The 25,737-nt window shown below is 38.9% G+C and overlaps 1 protein-coding gene across 2 annotated transcripts in view; it reads right to left on the reverse strand.

Moving 5' to 3' along the window:
* Nucleotides 1-17,280, reverse strand: part of LOC126376553 (protein CBFA2T3) — an 83,283-nt gene extending 66,003 nt beyond the window's left edge. For both annotated transcript variants that reach the window (XM_050024025.1, XM_050024024.1), the window contains exon 1: nucleotides 17,041-17,280. The gene's annotated coding sequence lies outside the window, so the exon portion shown is untranslated. The remainder of the gene's footprint in view (nucleotides 1-17,040) is intronic.
* Between the last annotated feature and the right edge of the window lie 8,457 nt (nucleotides 17,281-25,737).

The following is a 25,737-nucleotide window of genomic DNA, read 5'->3' on the forward strand; positions in this document are numbered from 1 at the left end:
GGGGGTGAGGTAAACCTAGCTCAGACGCTGGTGGGGAGCGGAGAGTTGCCGTTCTATACGCAGTATTATTCCTTATTCTACGATATAACAATACAAAAAACATCAGACTTAAAACTTACGTAAATAAGCTAATTGACAACAATGAGACTCTTTTTACGAAACGTCAAAACGAAAATTTGCCTTGGAGTTTGTTTGGAAGTACTATCCTGTGATGTCGCCGTGAAGATGATGAAACGCAGTTTTCACTAACACAGTTGGCTTGGCTATTATAGACGGCGATACGGCTCACCACCTATCACTTTGGTCTAACATAAAGCTAGATGAAAGCGTTTCTTTTTATGAATTATAATAGATTTCGTGGAGGTATTTTTTACGGCTAATAGCAGCGACCAGCAGCTTAATGTGCCCTCCGAACGATGCACGATGGAGCAGCGTGGTGGAGTACAGTCATGAGCAATATCATGTACCCACTTTAGAACCCTGTCGCACTATCATATTTGACATTTAGTGAGACTAACAGTTCAATTTGTCAAAAAAGTTAATATGACATGGTTTCAAAGTGTATACATATTAGTGCTCGTAACCGTACGCTGCATACTCCCGTTGATTGAGGGGAGGCCTGTGCCCAGCAGTGAGACGTGGCGACGTATATAGGCTGTTTAATGTTTATGTTATGTTTTTTTATTATAGATTTGCCGCATATGGCATTAACTACTTGGCCGGATAAGTAGGAAGCGCTGAGGGCTCCCACACGGTACGAACTTTATGACAACGGGCACTTTGCCATTCTGCTCATCATCATCATCAACCCATTAACGTCCCCACTGTTGGGGTACGGGCCTTCCCCATAGATGGATAGGGAGATCGGGCCTTAAACCATCACGCGGGCCCAGTGCGGATTGATGGTTATTAACGACAGCTAATGCAACCGGGACCAACGGCTTAACGTACCTTCCGAAGCACGGAGGAGCTCGAGATGAAAACTTTTTTTTTGTGGTCATCCATCATCCTATAACCGGCCTTTGCGAAAGTTGCTTAACTTCAACAATCGCAGACCGAGCGCCTTAACCGCTGCGCCACCGAGCTCCTCATTCATGCCATTCTGCTTTCAGCGTACAAAAACCCGGTGCTATCGAAAACGTCCGATTTCCGGAAACTCGGACACGTACAATAATCCGGGATCCGTTTTTGCGGATAGCCAGGTGCGTACTATGATTAATGTTATTTGCCGACGATTAATACGGATGAGGGGTAGAGGGCCGGTTTAGGGGGTGTTTCCACAGAAGCGGAGTGGAGCGGAGATGACCGAAACAATAAAAAAATAATTTCTGAGAACACTTTTTTTTCAAATATGAAAAAGGTTGCCATACAATAAAATTAAGGACCTAAAGAATATTTTTCACTCCTTTTTTATTTTATCTACTTATGGTTTTTTGATAAAAAAGAAGTTAGTTGTCATTGGTAGTTTTCAATCAATCAATCAATAATTATTTGTTGCAAAAAACATAAACTCAGGACATGAACAGACGAATAAAATACGAAAATTGTTTTGTGCATATACTTATATTTTATTCGCTCTTACACGGTTTTGTGTGACTTTGTTATACAAGGTTTATACTCCGAACAACTTTAATTTACGTCACCAGCTGAATGTTTGGTGTATGTGTAACCGAACACCATTTATGTGATGTACATAAGGCCTCGTAGCTTTACTTATACGCGTTTCTTCAGTGCATTCAACGGAACCATAGCGACCGGGTGCATTCAAACATCTTAGAACATTTTCAACAATATGTTATGACAGAACATTAAAATTAGAACTTTAGCATTGTGAACTTTTACGCATAATATAATTTCCCCTTCAAAACGAACTTTCCTTTAAACCCCATCGCAATCTCGCACCCTACACCTAAGTATAAAAAGTCTGGGTCAATTTTAGTCATTGTTTTTTGTTCAGTTTAGTTCACTAGCGGACTCTGTGATCCAGTGGTTGAGCGTTGGGCTTTCGATCCGGAGGTCCCGGTGGGGACATATCACAAAAATCACTTTGTGATCCCTAGTTTGTTTAGGACATTGCAAGCTGATCACCCGATTGTCCGAAAGTAAGGGTCATCTTACGTGCTTCGGAAGGCACATTAAGCCGGTGGTGGTTACACTTACTGATGGAAATGGGTCGTTTTTCTTTTATATCGACAATGATCTGTCCTGCGTTTTAATATGATGTAGTAGTACTTACTTCATAAATAAATATACAGGGTGGCCCGGAAGTTCAGGTTCAAAATGAAAAATTAGAAGGAGGGGCTCATTAGCTACCAGAAACACCCCCATGTATGTTCAGCAATTATTTACGGTTTAGGAGATATGACCCATTTTGTACCTTTTTCTAGATTTTCTACCTTACTTCAGAAATAATCATTTTGTCGCTATCCCTTTCTTAATAATTATTTTATTTTACTTCACAACTATGCCTAAGTCTGTGTACCGCTCAAGCAAAGACAAATTAAAGTGAAATCAAAGATAAAAAAAAAGTTATCGCAAGTCAAAGTGAGAATTCGACCAAAATTGTTACAGTTGTTAAAACTTCGCCGAAGAATAATAAACACATGAGATTGTCATGGACCCTGAAAGTATTTCTAAAAACTGCTCCATTTAATAGGCTTTAAGAAACATTAATAAAAAGTACCCTTAATACGGGCAAAAAACTAAGTAATTAGCCCTCAAAGATTGCAAGACAGACAGATTAGAAGGAAAATTTGACATTCTCATACAATGTAGTTGCTACTTTCTAACGTTGTTAAAGGTGCTCAAAGACACATTTTCAGTTAAAAGTAAATAAAAATCACGCTTATAATCGGTAACAGGGTAGACATAGCAACAATCCGAAGACAAAACTTGCAGTCACTTTTGGTATTCGTATTTTAATGAAGGTACATAGATTTCAAGGAAAAAGTTATTCCCGAACACTGTTGGTGATTCATAGCGATTATAAGCGTGATTTTTATTAACTTTTAACTGAAAATGTGTCTTTGAGCATCTTTAACAACGTTAGAAAGTAGCAGCTACATTGTATGAGAATGTCAAATTTTCCTTCTAATCTGTCTGTCTTGCAATCTTTGAGGGCTAATTACTTAGTTTTTTGCCCGTATTAAGGGTACTTTTTATTAATGTTTCTTAAAGCCTATTAAATGGAGCAGTTTTTAGAAATACTTTCAGGGTCCATGACAATCTCATGTGTTTATTATTCTTCGGCGAAGTTTTAACAACTGTAACAATTTTGGTCGAATTCTCACTTTGACTTGCGATAACTTTTTTTTTATCTTTGATTTCACTTTGATTTATCTTTGATTGAGCGGTACACAGCCTTAGGCATAGTTGTGAAGTAAAATAAAATAATTATTAAGAAAGGGATAGCGACAAAATGATTATTTCTGAAGTATGGAAGAAAATCTAGAAAAAGGTACAAAATGGGTCATATCTCCTAAACCGTAAATAATTGCTGAACATACATGGGGGTGTTTCTGGTAGCTAATGAGCCCCTCTTTCTAATTTTTCATTTTGAACCTGAACTTCTGGGCCACCCTGTATAATAAGTTATGTGTTTTTGAATTTTATTTAATCCTATCATTTTCCAAAAATATAGTTAACTCTTTCACGGGCGGAGGCCATGGGTCATTGATGGTTCATTATAGATAGTATGACACATTAGAATCGGAACGTCATTAGAAGTTCTGTCCTTGAAAGTGTTAAGTAATCTTATTATACTCAAAATAAATAAATACTAGCAAAATACCAATCGGTTCCTCGATTGGTTATTTACGTAACTTGATTGTTTTTCACAAAATTCTGTGACAGAGTGGTAAATCAAAATAGTGTCTCCGATGAAAAGGACCAAGAAAAGGGAAAGATAAAGAGAAACACTAAATAGTCCTCTACAGAAACATCTTTATAAATGATATTTTAAAATATTTATTGTCGTTATAATTTTAAAGATGTTAAATCCGATATATCGAGAAAATGTCCTTTTATTGTCGATAAAAAAGAACGACCCAAGTACGTAATCGTTACATGAGCCATGTCAGGGGCCGTTGGCGGCTCAGTAATAACCCTGACACCAAGGTTGACGAGGTTGGTAATCCACCTCACAACTACTCACACGCTAGAAATCCTTCTATCTTCTTCTATCGTGTGGATTGTGTTTGGAGTTTGAGTGAGTGGCTTGGTCTCATGCAAACGCCCGCTTCCCGCTCAGATTACATTGAAATTTATCACCTGAATGGCGGGCATCTCTCAGATAACAGGCGTGCGGGCCCCGCATGAGGCCCACGGCCACGAATGATGCCAATCCCGGTGATAATTGTAATCTTTCGCACTTACTTTTATATTCGCTAATGTCAAATTGCAATAATGCTTTTTAAGATGAATTGTTTTGCTTTGCTGCGTATAGAAATACGCAGTATTATTCCTTATTCTATGCAACAGGCATAAACATTATGGAACACACGTAAATTTTAGGGAGAAATTTAAAAACCTCTCCCAAATTTTATATTGGCCTATAACTCGACAGAATGAAGTTGACAGCACAAATCAAATGGTTTGCACATCAACAACATGCGTAGATAGGCAATAAGATTATCCGCCCGGGTTATGTAGTCATTCACTGATTCATTTTAAAATTAACAGTTGTCAATCATCCGTCCTTTACCTTTTCGGCGCATAAAAAAAATACGGGTAAGTATAACTTAAAATAAAATTAAGACTTGTCTGTAGGAATCGGGGCCAATGTATATAAGTAATTCGAATATTCGTATATCAGTCAAAAAGAAAAATGTGATTGATTTTTTATCATCTTAGACTGGTTTCTATTTCTAGATTAACATTAATATATATCATTTATTTTTGACACAGTTATCTAGCCTATTCAAAAAATCAAACTACATTTAACCTTTGTTCTATTAACAAAATTCTTATTTATTATTATGAAGACTCTTTTAAAAGCGGTGGAATCGTTCCTGCCAGCCACACGACACAGTTTTGAGCTATAATCGAGCATGTTAAGTACAATCGGGCTCCCGTAATCGAGCTGTCAGAAACACGCGCGGGAAGCAAAAGTTTGATTAAAACCGAACCAATCAGTGGCGGCAGCGGCGCTCAATATTTTCGGTTGGAATTTGAATTTAGAAGTGGATTTCTTATTTAGCATACATAAGTAAAAAAGATCACGTTTATTTGTCATTAGGGTAGGCAGTGGAGACTACGGAAGTCCATTCTTCCACTTTTAAAATAATTTTAGACCCTCAGGGTAATATGATCCGCACATGCATTGTACAACTGACCGGACCTCTCTCCCCTAGCAGCTTTATCTTTAACCCCCAACGCTACGCGGAGAGGTATTATAAGTTTTTTTTTATTAGGGATAAAAAACCGTTATACAATGGGTAATACTTAAGATAATATTAGATTACTTACTTAAGATAAAGTTATGTATGACTAAATGTATAACCAACTGAAATATCCACATATTACTATAATAGAAGTGGTAAATAGTGAGTCTACTACAGTGAGTTTAGACGGAAGCATGTACTCGTACACCATATACGCTTGAGAGTTTTTAAAACTGGATGTTAGATACACCTTCGCACAGAAACCACTGAATGGGCTTAATAAAACTATAAAACTATAAATTCCTCAATAACACATAAAAAGTAATAAAAAAAAAATAAACAGGGATACATTGCGGCCGCTAGTAAATACGTATTTTAAGTTCATCCCTTTGCCTGTCTATCTTTCTCTCTATCTGTCTGTCTGTCGTGAATCGTCCAATTTGGTTGCGGTTTTTTTTCTTCCACTCACTTTCCTTGTGAGAGCAAAGTTTGAGAGCCATAGGTTTGTAGGTGTGTTCTATTTTAGACAATATTCCGTGGGAACGCGCAGGTGGGTTACCTCTCCCGGTTGTTTTGCAACGAGAACTGTTTGATTTCAACAATTTTAATTGCTACGGGTCTACAGTTTGACAACTGTAGGCGGTTTAGTTTATTCTGTTTCGGACTATGTTTCAGGTAACCTCAGTTCAGTTATATTGCGTATTGGTTTTTATAGAAAAACTACATATATAACCTATGTTCTATGTCTCACACATACATATATAAACACATGCCTATTACCCACCCGAAAGTGGAGGAAGCAAGAGAAGTGTGTCAGGATCGAAACAAATGGAATTCCAGTCTCTGCTTACCCCGGTAAAAATATACTACACCGGGTAGGCACCTCTATATTGATAGAGTACAAGACAACGCTGAAAATATTCTAGCCATAGAGGCGGCCAATCAACTTGCGACACCAAACACTTCAGGACCCCGATACCGACCCCGCCGGCATTGTCGACGATTTCCCTCAATCAGCGCTTATCGCTGTCAACCCACTAGGGTCGATTAATTCTTTCAAATATTTTTCCTCTCAGACGACGCCCTGGGCCGAGGTTCACGCCCATCTGAGCACCCTCAGGCCTGTCGTCTTAAACGTTGTACCGGGTGAGAGCCTACAGCGCTCCCCATTTGTCCGGCCAAGTAGTTAATGCCATCTGCGGCAAATCTACAATAAGTCACGTCAAAAAAAAAGAAAAAAAAAAACTGAATATATCATTATCATAGCATAACATAAGCTTACGACCATATCCCAATTGGGATGGTCAAAGGTACATCCATCGCAAAATGAACAAAGTATCCTCTCTTCACCGACTTTCTATTAAACCAACGTGATAGGTGGTGACGCGTATCACCCTCGGTCGCGCCAACTGTGTTAATGAAAACTGGTCTCAGGATGTCTAAGTAGCAATATGACTACCTACATTAAAGACCATATCACAAAGCGACTAGATATCATTTTACCTAGATCTTATATAAAACAAAAACAAAAACCAAATTAATACAATTCAGACCCCACCAAAAGAAACCATTACAGATAAACTACAATTATAAAAATGTCAATTTTGATATAGTAAATTCAGCTACACTACTAGGCATAGAAATTGACACACATTTAAATTGGAAAACACATATAGAAAAGTTAGCTAGTAAACTGTCTTCATTTATTTATGCACTTATCCACTTAAAAAAGGTCACAAATTTTAATACAGCTCTTTCAGCTTACTATGCTTATGCTCATTCTAGACTAAGTTATGGTATTATTCTTTGGGGTAATTGCACAAATATTGACAAAATCTTCATATTACAAAAAAAGATTATTAGGACAAATATAGACAAAATGGAGCATTGCAGACCTTACTTCAGAAAGCATGGCATACTCACCTTAACTTCTCTATACATTTTAGAATCTTGTAAGTTTGTTAAAAAACATATAAATCTGTTCTCTCCGGTAAATACTATAAAAATAAATAATCGCACTGAAAACAAATTACAAACCCAATTCTCAAAATTAAACCTAGTAACGGAAGGCCCCCATTGTATGACAATTAAAATCTACAATAGTATTCCAAATGCTATCAAAAAAACCGAAAATTTAAAGTCTTTTATAAAACAATTAAAATTATTCCTACTAAACAAAAGTTATTATAATATTGAAGAGTTTTTTAATGATAAACAGATTGTTGGATAAGGTGCTTAGGTAAGTATATATTTGTGTATTGTGTATTTGCTTGAGTACTTTTTAATTTGTAGGTATAGTTTTAAATATTATAAGATAATAAATAATATAATTTTTAAAATATTGTATTTTAGACTGTATATTATTATGTAATAATTTTGTAAGTGTATAATAATTTTGTTACCTTTAACTTGTTTAATTCATAATTAACTATGTTACTTACTAATATTTATTATAATGAAGCCGCTGTCACCTCTTACGTTGCTGTGCCCTTGCAGGGCGTCACATGTACCTAATACCGTGTATGTAACACCTAACTGCTTGTGACTTTGCAATGATTAAATGAATATGAATATGAATATATTGACCTCATTGTAAAATGACTACATTAGTAGTAGTTTGTCTTGTTTGTTTCATACATAAGTAAACATAACATAAACAGCCTATATACGTTCCACTGCTGGGCACAGGCTTCCTCTCAATCAACCGGAGGGGGTATGGAGCATACTCCACCACGCTGCTCCACTGCGGGTTGGTGGAGGTGCTTTTACGGCCAATAGCCGCGACCAACAACTTAACGTGCCCTCCATAGCACGGAATCATCTTACTTTTTCGGACGATTAGGTGATTGAAACCTACAAAGTCCTTACCAAACATACGACAGTTTCACAAAATGATTTCGACAATGTCCCCATCGGGAATCGAACCCGGACCTCCGGATCGTGAGCTTGACGCTCTAGCTATTAGACCACAGACGCTGTTTTATCTCAAAAAACAACGACATTCGTGGTCCAGTGCTTGAGCGTTGGGCTCACGATCCGGAGGTCCTGGGTTCGATTCCCGATGGCGACATATCACCAAAATTACTTTGTTGTCCCTAGTTTGGTCAGAACATTACAGGCTGATCACCTGATTATCCGTAAGTAAGATGATCCGTGCTTCGGAAGCCACGTTAAGCCGTTGGTCCCGGTTACTACTAACTGATGTAAGTAATCGTTACATGAGCCATGTCAGGGGCGTTTCGCGGCTCAATAGTAACCCTGACACCAAGGTGGATAAGGTTGGTAATTCACCTCAGAATCCACACGATAGAAGAAGAATCTCATAGAATTCAATTCTCAATTCTCAATTATTTATTGCATTCCATGTAGTACAATGGGGTGTTACATAGGCATAGGAGCTAAAACATGGACCCTGTAGGGCTGTTACTTCACCAAGGCGACCGTCAGCGCCACCTAGTGACGCCAATGCAGTTTCTCCATTACTATAAATATGAGGCGCGATCCGCGCCGTACCTACTCTTTTTTACTTTTTCCTCCAATTCGAATCTCTTGTATAAAGATCGTTGTGAAAAAATATTGAGTCAAGCCATCGAAATCCTTTTTATTTTCGTTAAAGCAGGGTCTAAACAAGGGCACAGCAACGTTGAAGGGAAGAGAGGAAGTCTGTATTAAAATAAATTAATTAAAAACTCATTGGTGCAAGTCCGGTGAACCACAAGACCACAGTGACGGGAGATAGTCTAGTAAACAATAATGTACCTCTAGAGCTGTGGGTCCCGCAGAGGACGTTGCGCCAGATTTATCGCGTCAACAACGAATGATCGCGTGCCCGCATGACGCGTGGTAGCGTCAACAATCTTGGACATTATGCATAACACCATTTTCTTTACATACGGTCATGAGCATTAATATGTATACTTTGGTACCATGTCACATTAACTTTTCTGACAAATTGTGAACTGTAAGTCTCACTAAATGTCATAATGTTAGTGCGACAGAGTTCGAAAGTGGTTACATTATATTGCTCATGACTGTACATATTGCTAAAGCGGTTATTATATTAGGTACCCAATACGGGTGTTTTGGGTATCTAAAATACAGGTGTATTGGAAGGCCATTACATTCCACATACAATTATAAATGTAAACAGTTTTAGCAAAGAACGGAAGATGCGCCGTATATTGATGCATCAGTATGCATAAATTATGTGTGTGTGTGTGTGTGTGTGTGTGTGTGTTTGTGTGTGCGTGCGTGCGATATAATATACCCAATCGGTTTGCGTAGACCGATGTGTCACGGTCACATCGGGATCGGGAAAATCGACGCTGTGGTTACCATGGTTACGCCACTCAATCTGCCCCTAAAGAAAAGAAAAAATACCCGATCGCGCACCCCGTGACCTTGACGCATCGGGATAGATAGATTGGACAATATAATAACCGCTATATTTTTTTTTAAAAAGAAGTAAGATCTTCTCTATCAAAAATAATAAAATAATAATGCATTTTCGGAGGTATGTGACCTAACTTGTATAGGGCTGGTATTCCCTTCGTAGGCAGAGAAGGTCAAATCTTCAGGTCAGGTCAAACCTGTCAAAACGGGATAATGCAAGGAACATGAAATTCTTCTATCGTTTGGGTTGTAAGATGGATGACCAACCTCATCAACTCTGGAGTCAGAGTCATTAGAAGTCGCTAAAGGCATCTTACTTACTTACATCCGAAAGCACGGATCATTTTACTTTCGGACGATCAGATGATCAGCCTGTAATGTCCTAACCAAACAAAAGACAGTCTCACAAAATGATTGTCGACAGCGCCCCCATCGGGAATCGAAACCGGACCTCCAGATCGTGAGCCCTTCTCTAACCTCTAGACTACGGAGGCTGTTAAAAAAAAAAGTCGCGTGTCTTTGCTGTCCCTACAGCCCGCATGAGAATCATGCTGGCTGTACTTATCTTTCTTTAATTAATACGTTTGCTCTGCCCTTACCTTCCGTTGCCCGCCGAGTTATACATACACAAACTCACGCCCACGTAATCCCTACTGGGGTGGGCAGAGCGATAAGAAATCAGAAGAAAATTGGCAGTATTGATGCCAGATCCGACTTTTAAAACTTCGTATTGTGTTACTTGAACATCGTGAGAAAACTATATTCCCGAGAAATGCATTTTCTTATAGTGTGTATGTAAGTGTAATCCGATCCGTGCTTCGGAAGGCACGTTAAGCCGTTGGTCCCGGTTACTAGTTAAGTAAGTACGTAGTCGTTACATGAGTCACGTTAGGAGCCTTTGGCGGCTCAATAGTAACTCTGACTCTGACTGTAATCACGTGCTCAGCGGCGAAGGAAAACATCGTTAAGGAAACCCATATTCCCGAGAAATGCATTTTCGGGGGTATGTGACCCTGTGGAAAACGGGATAATGCTAAGGAGATGATGGTGATGATTGCGTTATTTATATGCGCAAATGTCAAATTGCAATATTGCTTTCTTAGATGAATTGCTTCGATGTGGCCATTTTAACCTCCAAGTTTTGTCGAGTTATTGGCTAATGTAAAAGTTTGAGAGGGTTTTTAAATTTTGTGCTTAGAATTGACGTGTTACTCTATAAAGTTCATACCTGTCGATTTCCCGTCCTTTTCCTTTTCGGTGGACATGAAAATGACAGGAATAACTTAAAATATAATTAGTATGTGTCTGCACGAATCAGTATTACCTCAACATCGCATCTCCAGTCTGTAGGTACAGGGTGTTCTAATGCATAACGCTTGTCATTACACAGGCAATTATACAGGGTGTATCTATAACACATGTTCATACAGGCGACAGTTCACATGCTCGCCTCATTAAATAGATAGTGCGGTGCTAAGATCTGATAACATGAATAGCATTCCCTTATAATGAAAACCTTATTTTTTTTGACGTGACTTATTGTATATTTGCCGCAGATGGCATTAACTACTTGGCCGGACAATAATGAAAACCATGTAAGCGCCATTTTGTATTTTTTTTTTGAAAAAAAAAGCATTCGAACATGATTTTTTAACAAAACCACGCAATAGACAAGCTAGTTTCAATCCAGCAGGACTAACATGCACAACGTGATAATATTATCGATCGATTCAATGAATTTTGTCGAAATCGATGTTTGTTGTCTTCCCTAACATGCGTGCCACGTGATTTTGTTCGTATTTTAACAGAACAGGTTCACATAATTACTAGCACCAATCGACAAAACGACATAATTTCAGAATCGATAAAATGACCGTGACAAAATTTTCTCACCCAATTTTCTAGCCCCATACAGGTGTGTTTTTAAAACATTAGCTCGAATGTAAAATTCACTTTTATTCCACTAGATATAGGTACTGAACAGCTTATTATATCTAGGTACTGAGAATTATTCCTACGAATAAAAATGTATGACAGTGAACTGTACCATTACATTAAAAACTTGGTAGATTTTAATTGGGTTTATGAAACGGTACAACACTTACGTCTAGTTCACAAGTTTTGACCACGTTTTAACCGATTAAAAGCCGTGTTTTTTTAAAGTTGGGAAAATTACAAGAGTCAAAAAACATTCGTTTCTACTTCGCTAATAGCAACAAGAGAATCCAAACGTCATTCGGTTCCAAATTTAAATAGTGCGCAGCTATTGGTCGAGAGAGAGCGCAACTGTGCAAACACCGGCGCGTGCGCATAGAACACATGCGGTGTCGAATTCTGTATGCTTAGTTGCTTACGTAGGTACATCGCACTTCACTTTTTTGTTTATCAATTTTATTATCATTCGTTACAATTTGTTTGTTGTCAGTTTTACTTTTTTACAATAAGTTAGGTATTAACTAAGCAAAATCAGACAAAGAAAATGGTCTTGACAGACAGACGGACAGACAACAAAGCGATCCTATAAGGGTTACGTTTTACCTTATGAGGTTCGGAACCTTAAAAAACATTATTAGATTTTTCCATATTGGATTATAGAGGATAAATAAGATGCGCTTGATTACATATCGAAGGAATCCTACTTGTAGATCCATATCTCATTAGACCACTATGGTTCTCTATTGCAATTCCTATACACATATACATACATACATTAAACTCACGCCCGTATTCCCCGAAGGGGTGGGCAGAACTACAAATAATCAAGAAACTATTTGCAACCATTTTTGATACATAGTCCTAAGGTGGATAATGATAAACCGTATGATGATAGGCGATCAGCCTATCGCTCTTACAGATGATCCATCATGTTTGACAGAACAATATCCGTAATATCCATATATATTCAGGTCAATTCCTATATTATCCTAACGTTTTTAATCCTGAGTATTGATTGTCTTAATGATAGTTAATCCTAATTGTATTGCTTCTAATATATAGGTAAGTACTTACTTTATCGTAATATTTTAGTCCTAATATCGATTGTCTTAAAGTGTTTAATTGTATTCGTTACTCCTAACCGCCGCTGAGAGCCGTGATAGCGCAGATGGAAAAACGCTCGACTCTCACTGTAAGGTCGCAAGTTCGAATCCAGCAAACACAAAACGTTTCGAAATCGTTTTCGAATTCATGTTTAGATTATAAATGATTATCACTTGCCCAGCGGTGAAGGAAAACATCGTGAGGAATGCGTTTCGGAGGTATGTTACCTAACCTGTATTGGGCTGGTTTTCCCTTCGCGGGTTGGAAGGTCATACAGGCAGTCGCTTCTGTAAAAAAACCGGAGCTGTTAAATGTTCTGTCTATCAGACTTCTGTTCTCTTCTGTTAAAAAATCTTCAGGTTTGGTAAGCGGAGGTGATGATGATGATTATTTATTCCTAATATGCTTCATCCTAAAGTTTTTCTTTCTGACTTGCATGTCCTAAAGTCTGTAATCCTGTTTTACCATATTCCTAATACTTTTATTCCTAATTACTTAGATCGTCTATCGTGTGGATTACCAACCTCATCAACCCTAGTGTCAGGGTTACTATTGAGCCGCCAAACCGTGAGCAACCAGAGATGAGCTGATATGACTCATGTAACGACTACGTACTTGATTAACTAGATAGCGATCGAAGAGAAAATAGAGCGAAGAATATTAGTTCGGTTAGGTTAGGTTAGTTGCGTTATAATTATGATAGTGAACATCAAAAGTAAGTAAAAAACCGGAGTAGTACGTATAAATGTACAATTGATTATTTTTTGATTTCACCCTGCATATGTGACAAATTTAATAATAGTAATTAAATGCATTAGTCAGTAATTCGCTTAATCTTCAATCCTTTCCTTTTCGGCGGATAAGAAAATGACAGGTAAGTACTTATAACTTAAAATAAAATTCTGTAGGAATCGAAGCATTGGTAGGTAAAGTTTTTGTTCAGGTATCTTATCTGATCACGCAACAAATCATCCCTCCAAAATGAAGGATTGGAAAATGCAGTAAGTTGTACTTTTAGGTATGAAATATTTTCCCTAAGGAGAGTTTTCCAATAGTGAACATCTGTGGCAGTTGCCAGCTGCGTGCGCAGGTGCGGTGTGGCTCATATTAATAACTTACAACTGGAGGGAGTCACGAAATTTGTTTTTTTATTAAATACATTTATTTCCATTGCGGGAATAAGTACTTATGATGCTTAGGTATACTTACTTACCTTACTTACTTGGCTTTGAGGGTAGATAAAGTCATAGGATAAGGAATAATACTACGTATAGAGGGACAACTTTCCACCAGTGCCGTAACTAGGGCGGTGCCAGCGGTGCCCTGGCACAGGGCGCAGACCCTGGAGGGGCGCAGAAATGACCAGACCAGTATCTAGTTTTGTTTCATGCATGGTAGTTAGTAGGTACATTTTGTTTTATTGCGAATATGGTGTAGACGCGCCCTCTGTACTATCTATATCTATATAGCATTTTTCAAGCGATCTTGAAACAACAACACTTGTAAAGGTGGTTTTATATTTGTCTGATGTGTCATCAAGGACTTGAGAAAAGCGCGGAAAGTAAATCTTTGAGTAGGTAGCTGTCCTTTTTTTGTGATTACGGTTCACCTTAGCCTTGGGTCTTTACTAGCGAGTACTTTGTGTCATTTCTGTATTTGAGCAAATATTTTTGAATAAACAATTTTTATCTTATAGAAATCTACTAAGTACCTATACCTTCGTGAACAAAAAATAGATAGATTTATTTTTATGCACATTTGTCCACTTTATTGTCAGAGCCTGGTTAGAGCATTTTTCAAGGGCGCAGTTTTGAAAGCTCGCACCGGGCGCATAAAAGGCTAGTTACGGCACTGCTTTCCACTCTGTACCAGCGACTGAGCTAGGTTTACCTCAAACAGACCCAAAGAGTAAGATCTCCCAGCGCTCCCCATTTGTTCGGCCAAGTACTGAATACTATTAGAGACAAAACAATAAGGTACGTAACAAAAAAAAGAAAATGTCTTCCTCGCATCATCCTTCACCCGCATTAAGTATAATGTCCCCTAACACCTGTGCGGCCATATGTCGCCAACACAGCTGTGTGCTATCGAAAATATGGCGCCCTCAAATAGGTATTACTTTATGGATGTTTCAGCTTCACTCCGAGCGATGGCCTCTGTGGTCCAGTGGTTGAGCGTTGAGCTCGCGACCCGGAGGTGCCGGGTTCGAATCCCGGTTTGTGATCCCTAGTTCGATTAGGACGTTGCAGGTTGATCACCTGATTGTCCGTAAGCAAGATGATCCTTGTTTCGTAAGCCACGGATGTAAGTAAGTAGTCGTTTGAGCCATGTCAGGGGCCTTCGGCGGCTCAATAGTAGTCCTGACACCAGGGTTGATGAGTTTGGTAGTCCACCTCACAACCCACATGATAGAAGAAGCTTCACTTTATTGTTACCTAGCTACACACCTTTTTCACTTTATGTTGGTGTGGGCTTAGTTCATCTTGCAACAGATGGAGGGAGGTACTTCTGACTACCCCAATTGGGATATAGTCGTGAGCTTATAAATGTTATGTCATGTTTAATAACTTAACAAAATCCACCTTAAGGGCCCAGTCTCTGGTTGCAGAATTACGAGACTCAATAGCCCTTTACCAATAAACCTGCATGAGGGCGCACGCATGCGGGCGATGACCAAGGTATGCGGGTTTCTGTAGTCATGAGCAATATCATGTTCCCATTTTAGAACCCTGTGTTATTTTTTTTTGACATGACTTATTGTAGATTTTTCTCGAATTCCGGGACTGACTTAAACAATACTTTGTATGACGACCGTATGATGGGAGCAGTACCGTATAGTACTGCCGGGATTCTAACCCATTCCCATAACATGCGCATCATGATAAAATTTTGTCACGGTCATTTTATCGATTCTGACGATATAATTATGTCGACCTAAATAAATCATGTCGTTCTGTCAAAATACAAACAAAATCACGTGCCAGTCGTGCCACGCATTTTAGGGAAAAAAAACAAACTTTTCGATTTATACAAAATTTATTGAATCGATCGATAATTTTATTACGCATGTTAGCCATGCTCGACAGCATTTGGAGAGAAGTCGAGCAAAGTCCTTTCGTGGTGTAATGGTGTACAATACCATAAAATAAAGAGAAAAAACTAAGAGAAAAGATAAAAGCCCTTAGCTTACCCTAAAGTAGACCACACTGATCGCTATGTATAGAAAAATAACATAAATACATCATACATAAACTCATGCCTATTTCCCACCGGGGTAAGCAGAGACTATAGAATTCCATTTGCTTCGATCTTGACACACTTCTCTTGCTTCCTTCACATTCATCAATCGCTTCATACACGCACGCCGGTTCAGAGTAGATCGTATTAAACATTTTCTAAGGACATAGAAAAATAAATCCTGAAAAGTATATATCGTATGGCGCGGTGGTACGGTGGTGCAGTGGAGTCGAGCGCGTGAGTTTAATGACGCTTCCCCACCGGATCTGTCGCACCAGGTGTGTCTTATGAAAACTAATATCATTTTATTTATTCCCCTCAAACACTAAACTCGGGGAACGAACCTTCAAAATGAACAAACGCTTTTCTTTTTTCAAAGTATTACTAAAAGAAGAAAAACTTCTTATAAAAAATGAAATAAAAAAAAAGTGAATAAAAACATAGAACGCGTTCAGCTGCTTCTCTTGAAGGGTTTTTTTTACTTACATGATAGATTTTCCACAGGTAGCATTAACTTACTTGATCGGACAAATGGGAAGCGCTAATTTCACCCAGTAAAAAAATTCAAACAACAGGGTCGAGGCTGGTAAGTAATGTTTTTTTTTTATTATATAATCTGTGGGTTTATATAAATAGGTATTTATTACATTTTACAGAAAACATTTATGGTTTTAAATAGAATAATAGACTTACTTATTTCTATTAGTATTTAATAATTAATATAGTTAAAAAGTAGGTAGGTAAATAAAATATTGTTCTTTTTTTAATTTAACAAGCATCTAATGATTTTTTGTTGGTAATTTACCCAATTTTGTAAGGGAACATAGCCTATACAGCCAGATTATATGTTATTATTATTTTTAATTATAAAATTCTTACTAGGCCGAATTATCTATTCGTTTAAGCTGAAAAATTGTCTATGGCATAAACAAGTCTGTTGGTACCTTACATAATTTATAGCGGGCCAATAAATTATAATTTCATCGCTTACCTCAACGATTTTGACAGCTGACAGCTAACAGCTTTCCCTCTTTTATTGCAGTCTTTCACTGTACACGCACTATTAAAATCACGGCAAGTAATCCACAAAATAACTATAACAAAGAATCATAAACAACACAAAAATGGAAACAATAAAATACCCAATTAAAAATAAATTGTGTGAGTGAAATAAAAAAGAAACTAATTTTGATTTTCGAACGCGATCTGTCAGTAGTGAAAGCGCGGGAAAACGTGCGTTATGGCGCGCGTTCCGCGACCGACTGAGAGGGCGGGCGGGACTCGCCGGAAAACCGGCGAATTTTTTTTAACGAAAACTCTGTTGTTCTTCTGCGCGCATAACTACAGACTTTATACTACATTTTTAAGTAATAAAATTAGTATAAAAGTACCAGTCCTACATACTGATGTTAAGTATTGCATATGACGTTAAGTGGATTATCAATAAAAAAAATTAAGGTTGATAGTAGGTTAAGTACCTACATTCGTGGTCGCTTAGGCCTTACCCTTTCCCTTCTAGTATATACTTACATTCACCTCATAGATAATACTTTAGAGACCCTGATACCAACCCCGCCGGCGTGGTCGACGATTTCCCTCAATCAGCGCTTATTTATCGCTATCGACCCACTAGGGTCAATTAATTCTTTCAAATATTTTTCCTCTCAGACGACGCGACGCCCTGAACCGAGATTCGCGCCCAACTGGGCACCCTCAGGTCTTGTCTTAAACGTCGTATCGGATGAGAGCCTTCAGCGCTCCCCACTTGTCCGACCAAGTAGTTAATGCCATCTGCGGCAAACAAAAAAGTCACATAAAAATAACTTTAGAAATAAGGCCGCCTATTTGTACTTTTTAACTGTCTTTGTTTCCCTGTATACAAGTACAAATTATATAAGTACGTTATTGCACCAAATAAGATGATTTTTCAAAAAGTCGGACTATAAGGCGACTATATTCATATGTGATGATTGCAAGTCACAAACTGTTAAGGTGCTATATGATAAGTAAGTACATGTGACGCCCTGCAAGGGAACAGCAACATAAGAGGGGACACCAGCTGCCTCATTACAACATAACATAAACAACCTATATACGACCCACTGCTGGGCACAGGCGTCCCCTCAATCAACGAGGCATGGAGCATACTTCACCACGCTGCTCTAGGGAGAAGAGGAGGCCTTTGCCCAGCAGTGGGATCTTGTAGGCTAGATTAGATTAGAATTATTATAATGCGCTTACTTGGTTTTCATATTAACGCGACGCTATGTAGACAAACCGCAGTTGCCTGCGCTTGTCGCGTGATCGTTTCCTCGCATTCAGCCCGTGTTTATGTAAGCCGCTGTTTTCACCGACATATGCTGTGCTACTGTTTTCTTTGTCTCGTCTATACTTGTATAGTAATTAATACATAATAATAATCAATTTCAACACATATATAAAAAATCCTCTGCTGGACTGGGAGTAAAGAAAAAACATAGAATGCGTTCAGCTGCCTATCTTCCCGTGCATGTCGTAAAAGACGACAAAGGGACAGCGTCCTGTCGAACATGATGGCTCATCTGTAAGAGCGACAGGCTGATCACCTATCATCATACGGTTTATCATTATCCACCTTAGGACTATGTATCAACAGTGGCTGCAAGTAGTTTCTTGATTATTTGTAGTTCTGCCCACCCCATCGGGGAATACGGGCGTGAGTTTATGTATGTATGTATGTATATAAAAAAATATAAACTCACGATGGAATATAGATCCCAATTGTTGTCAGAGGTACATCCAACGCAAGATGAACTAAGTACTCACACCTCACCGAGCTTTCTGTTAGGCTAACGTGTTACGAAACTACGATTTATCCCGGTGTGGTAGATAATTAAAGTAAGTATATTATAAGACTAGACTACATAAACTGCCTAATACGTCCCACTGCTAGGCACAGGCCTCCCCTCAATCAACCGGAGGGGGTTTGGAGCATACTCCACCACGCTGCTCCACTGCGGGTTGGTGTGGTGAAAAGTCCTTACCAAACAAAGGACAGTCTCACAAAGTGATTTCGACAATGTCCCTATCGGGAATCGAACCCGGACCTCCAGATCGTGAGCCTAATGCTCTAACCACTAGACCACGGAGGCTGTTAAGACGACTAGAGTAAGGCTGAGAAGACTAGACTATAACCATAGAAGAAGGAATAATGCTATACCATTAAAATATTAATGCACATTCAGTCATTTATGCTATAATTAAGTTAAACATAGGGGATAGGTTGCGGTAATCATATCAAAAAGCTCAAAAGTAAAAGTAATAATTACGATTTTACGTTGGGGTCACGATCCGACGACGATATCTCAAAAATCACTTTGTGATCCCTAGTTTGCTTAGGACATTACAAACTGATCACCTGATTGTCCAAAATTAAGATCATTCGTGCTTCGGAAGGCACGTTAAGTGGTTGGTCCCGGTTACTACTCACTGATGTAAGGGAGTAATCGTTACATGAGCCATGTCAGGGGCCTTTGGCGGCTCAATAATAACCCTGACACCAGGGTTGGTGAGGTTGGTAATCCACCTCACAACCCACACGATGAACGATGGTTTTATTTCGAAATGAGAATTAAAATCGCGCATTTGACAATAGTATTACTGTTACTTGTATTACTGTATCTACTTCTACGATTTTTGCGGAATAATTCCAAGCAAGAGAGTTAAAAATAATTCAACACATTCTCCACTTAAAAGCCAATAGACAAATTAATGTTGCCCTAAACACATGTGCCCAGGCGATAATGTCGCCATTTTTCGGCATCGCCCGTATTGGGAGCAGGTGGCCACATTAAATTGTGGCTCTATAACACGGCCTTATAGACAACATTATATTACATACATAATATGGCGATTGGCGACCACACATACATAATGTGGAAGAAGGGACCAAAAAGAGCTTATGTGGAACAAATTAAAGAGAAGGCGAACATCGTGTCTTATAAAGAAGTCAAAGAACTGGGCTTTGATAGATAAGTATGGTTAATGCTTCACCGACTAGAGTTGAAACCCTCGCTATATACGTTTCGGTGACAATAGATGGCGTAAATGTAGCCACACTAATCGGTGATCGAAATTATTATTTTTGTCATAGATAAACAAAGCTAAATCCTTCACCTCCTTGATACGACACGACCTGCACCTTCTCTTTTATTTGTTTCCTACATGTTCTCCTAGGTCTACCCCTTCCTCTCTTCCCTTCAATTTTTCCTTCTATGATGTTTGTTATAAATGAATCTTGTCGTATCAGGTGGCCAATCATATTTCCTCTCCAATTTAAAATTATATTTAGTATTTGGCGGGAAGAAGAGGGGAATGGCGATTACTCCACCGACGAGAGCGTAGCTCTTAAATAGAGAGAGAGAATCTAAGCTAAATGAGCTCTACACCTTTTTGCCACTACTTGAAGGTCTAGAGAACCTACAAAAAATAAAAAAATATTATAAACCCTTCATATTTCCTTCAGGTTTACTCTGGGTCTGACATCAGAATGTGATTTTTCAATTAAACGCTTATATGTTTTTTACTAATGGGACCTTTTTTTAATGTGACTTATTGTAGGTTTGCCGCAAATGACATTACCTACTTGACCGAACAAATTAGGAGCACTGAGGGCTCTCACCTGGTATAAAATTTAAGACAACAGGCCTGAAGGTAACCGGGCGCGAACCTCGGATCAGGGTGACGTCTAACAGAAAACGAATGCGACCGATGTCCAAAATAAAGTATACGAAATAAAAGACGTTACATGATATTTATTGCCTTAATCATATTTGAACTTTCAGGGGTGTCCACGACTTTAATTTTGATTGGCAGTGAGTAGTATAGCGTGATTTCTCGTTCCTTCTTCGGATATACATTAGCACGCAAAACTTCAGTGATTGGCGGTACACGTCTGTAAAATAAGAAATAACTTACTGTACTGTACATCCGTCGCAAGATGAACTGGGGGTTAAAATGGCTACATCGAAGCAATTCATCTAAGAAAGCAATATTGCTATTTGACATTTGTCTGCATTGCGCACTTACTTTTATATGCGCAGAATTGCTTTCTTAGATGAATTGCTCCGATGTGGCCATTTTAACCCCCCCTGGTACCTACACCTCACCGAGCTTTCTAGACCAACGTGATAGGTGGTCGTGTCGCCTGGGTGAGAGCCTTCAGCGCTCCCCATTTGTCCGGCCAAGTAGTTAATGCCATCTGTGGCAAATCTACAATAAGTGACGTCAAAAAAAAAAAAAAGTCGTGTCGCCGTCTATAGTGGTCGGCCCAACTGTGTTAGTGAAAACTGCACTTGAGATAAATCAATAACTCATGGGTGCAAGCAAGTCCGGTGCTGGGGTTCGAACCTATAGTGTGGAGTAGATTATGTACTGATTATGTATGAATACTGTGTACCCATTTTGGGTAGTAATAAATCAGATGTAGTCGCGAACACTTGTTTCTTTTGCTCTCCCGATCGTCCATCCTTACATGGCGACCCTGCCAGTCGCGTGTTCGTTGTCGCTAAGTGTCGGATAACGCGCTGGTTCCGTATTAGAGAAGTGAACTTTGGAATAATCATGACACAGATACTTTCTTCGGTTTTGCCTGTTCGGTGGTGAAATTGGTTTATCGGAAAAATTTATGCAAAAACATTCAAAATGAACCAAACTAAACTAGAAAAAGAGTAAGTTTTCCTCACACAAAACGACGCTCCCCGCTTGAGAAGCAAGACGGTGTAGATACCACAGAACCAGTGACTTGAAACTTCTTCAAAACTAGAATAGTGCGGCACGCTGAGAGGTGAGGATATGGTATCCCGACGTGCCGGCAGAGTAGGGGAATGATTGGTGATAAAGTAGAAGCAACAGCAAGCAGTAGTAGTATAGTTTATTAAAAACACTTCACAAACTTAGTAACATAGTCACAAAAATAATAGTTCACAATATACACATTTCACAAAAGGAGGGCACTGAGGAGGGTTTCAGAGGGCACGGCCCTAAACAGTATAATACACTTGTTGTTTATATGAAGGTCAGGGATGCAGTGAGTCAAAAGTGAGTAAAATGAAAGGAAATGCGAATGGAATGGAATGAGAATTTCGTAATTTAAAATGATGATGGTCCGAACAAAAGGCCAGTATGTGCAGAGTTTGTACTCTGCTACAATAGTCACAAGGTAAGGTATAATAATGTATTTTTAATATTTGTTATAAGTGCAATAAAGAGCTATGTATTTGTAAGCGAGGTTGTTCACCCGGGCGGTTGGGCGCGAACTTCGAAAAACTAAACCAATTAGAGTTTAATCTACGGCAAAACGTCACGTAAGAGAGGAAGGGGAAGACCAAGAAGAGCTTACGTGGAACAAATTAAAGAGAAGGCGAACGTCGTCTCTTATAAAGAACTCAAAGAACTGGGCTTTGATAGACAAGAGTGGAGAATGCTACACGGACAAGAGCGTGGCTCTTGATGATGATGCAAAAGGTATACCTGTAGGAATCCTGCGCCCGCGCATACATATCAGCATTATTGAAGAGCGCGTCCATATTTTTGACGCTATCGTCCATCTGGTTCATATCCTCGGCCCAATTGTCGTCTCGGCGAGAATGACGCCTCGAGTTGAGCAGAATTGGGTTATAACGCCGCGGCGGTACGTGCGGTCTTGACCTGGATGGTAAAAAAACATAGTGGCTTAGGTGGTAACTCACCCACTGTAAACTCACCCAGTGGGTGAGTTGCCAGCTTTTCAGATTAACATAACATAACCAGCCTATATAGGTCCCACTGCTGGACACAGGCCTCCCCTCAATCAACCGGAGGGGGTATGGAGCATACTCCACCACGCTGCTTCAATGCGGGTTGGTGGAAGTGTTTTTACGGCTGCCGGGACCAACGGCTTAACGTGCCCTCCGAAGCACGGAATCATCTTACTTTTTCGGCCAATCAGGTGATTCAAGCCTGAAAAGTCCTTACCAAACAAAGGTCAGTCTCACAAAGTGATTTCGACAATGTCCCCATCGGGAATCGAACCCGGACGTCCGGATCGTGAGCCTAACGCTCTAACCACTAGACCACCGAGGCTGTAAAGATTATTGTATGTTAATTGGGATATAGTCGTAAGCTTATGTTAAGATTAACTATGGCGTCCTGTCATAAATAATTTATTGTGACGGATTGACAATGTCACATCGCATAACCAAATTCTGCAACCAGAGACTTCTGGAATGTCATCGCAAATTCTTTCTTTTAGCGGCATCCTTTTCTGACGCATAGCATCGTCCTTGTTTTTCTTTACTAGAAGGTTCCACCCGAGAGTATTCGAGAAATAAGTCGACTATTCTGGTACGAGACCATAGCTAGGGTATATAAAGAGCGGGAATGGCAAGGAAAGCCAGTTCAGTTTCTAAAGCGATCGGAGCAAGAAGAAGTGAGAAAGTGAAAGTAGGGAAAAGTGGAAGTGAAGAACAGTGTTTTAAGCAGTTTTTTTTTTTGACGTGACTTATTGTAGATTTGCCGCAGATGGCATTAACTACTTGGCCAGACAAATGGGGAGCGCTGAAGGCTCTCACCCGGTACAACGTTTTTGTTGAGTTGCTTCGGAAGGCACGTTAAGCCGTTGGTCCCGGTTACTTCTTACTGATGTAAGTACGTAGTCGTTATATGAGTCATGTCAGGGGCCTTTGGCGGCTCAATAGTAACCCTGTCACAAGGGTTGATGAAGTTGGTAATTCACCTCACAACCCACACGATAGAAGAAGAATGTGTACTGTCTATGTAAAACGAGGCGTTTTGCATGAGTGTCCAGGGTGTGGTATCATTACCATGACGCCGATCCGGATCGCCTGCTGTCGGACTTGCCGTGGGTGTTGAAGTATTTCTGCTGGGCCTCGAGCATGCCCGACATGTCGAAGCGGTCGTTCTGTTCGCCGTACGCCACGTCGGCCTCCAAACTCATCGGGAACTGACATGCCGCCAGCGGGAGAGCCAGGAGGAAGTGGATTGGTAACTGAAATGAAATTATTACTTGCCTTATTTATTGCCAATAGCCGTGGTAGCCCAATTCGTAGAACGCTTGAGCCTCACTTTGAGGTCGCAGCTTCGAATCTCATCATAGGCCTAAAATGAATAAGATTATCCGTGCTTCGGAAGACACGTTAAGCCGTTGGTCCCGCTTACTACTTACTGATGTACGTAGTCGTTACATGAGCCATGTCAGGGGTCTTTGGCGGCTCGATAGTAACCCTGACGCCAGAGTTGATGAGGTTGGTAATCCACCTTACAAACCACACGACAGAAGAACTAATGACTTTCGAATTTGTTTTCGAATTCATGTTTGGATCATAAAACTACACTTAATTATACTCGCTCCTTGTTCGAGAGGTTTTTAACAGTGTAGTCTACGTCTTATGCTCCAGCATCGTCACAATTTTCAAAGCTCATATCCAAAGCTAAAAAAAAAAGTTAGTTTCCCGCTTCCTGAACGCAGCTGTCAACTAATGTCATTACGGTTTTTGTGCACCGGCGCGTCACTTCGCCTCCGTAAATAAACTAATTGAAAACCAATATTTAATACAAAAACATGATTGATATAGTGCGAAAAATCTGTTACTTACATAATCAAGTGCTTTTTTCTCTAAAAAAGCTAGAAACAGTACCAAAGAAAAAATGTGGATGACGACGAGCGTAAGTTCTTTTTGATAAAACAAAATGTGGATTAAACTGGTAAGTCTTAACATTATCCATCTACTAAAACAAGAGAAGATATAATTATGATCAATTCAATTTAATTCCTTTTATTGTCGAAAACAAATTACTTTTTTTGAGGTTATAATTTTATAATCCTAACATTCGAAGAAGTAACTTAAGTTGGTACTTATTACTAATAAAAGTAACTAGTTTTATTAACAGAAATAATAATAATATTAAAATTGTATCGTGTTCGTGTTATAACAGTGATTTAAAAGTTATACTTTATTCCGATGTTGATGTTGTTTAAATTCGCCTTATATAAGGCAGGCAAAGATCTGAGGACTATACAGTCTTGACTTTAGTAATTTAATATTCGAAAATCACGATCAAAATAGGCCTAAGCCTTGTCTTCAGTCCCTGATTGCCGCGTTTTTATTTTCATCTGTCAAAAAAAAAAAAAATTTTGTTTCTTTTTGTAATTCGTGTTCTTGGCTTATGTTGCGGTTGATAACTTACTATCAGCGAATGAAATGAGCAGTTTTATGATAAAACAATTAGAACCAGTGAAATATAACCGCAGAATGGCATAGAAAAGTAAATAATTAACTCGGAAATAATTTGACAAGTTCAGATAATTAGATGACAGAAGCACTTCATGTTTACCCTGTTCATCAAGAAGTACCCATGACACAGTAGTACTCGATATCACAGAGGTCATCTACACCATTGGTAGACAAGTTACATAACTTATTCAAGATAACACTTAATACATTTAGAGAATTATAATTGGTTTCTACAGGATAACCATACTTAAAAATGATATTATATATATTATAACAGTACATAATCCCTTCTCACAGTCTCTGTTAAGTGGTGTTAATAATGTTATCTTCTCCGAATGATACTTACAATATAAGATGATGATAATATACCCTAACAATAAAAACAGAAAGAGTGTTAAGAGAGTACAGGCAAAAGA

Source organism: Pectinophora gossypiella, chromosome 21, assembly GCF_024362695.1.
Source record: "Pectinophora gossypiella chromosome 21, ilPecGoss1.1, whole genome shotgun sequence".
Taxonomy (NCBI): Eukaryota; Metazoa; Arthropoda; class Insecta; order Lepidoptera; family Gelechiidae; genus Pectinophora; species Pectinophora gossypiella.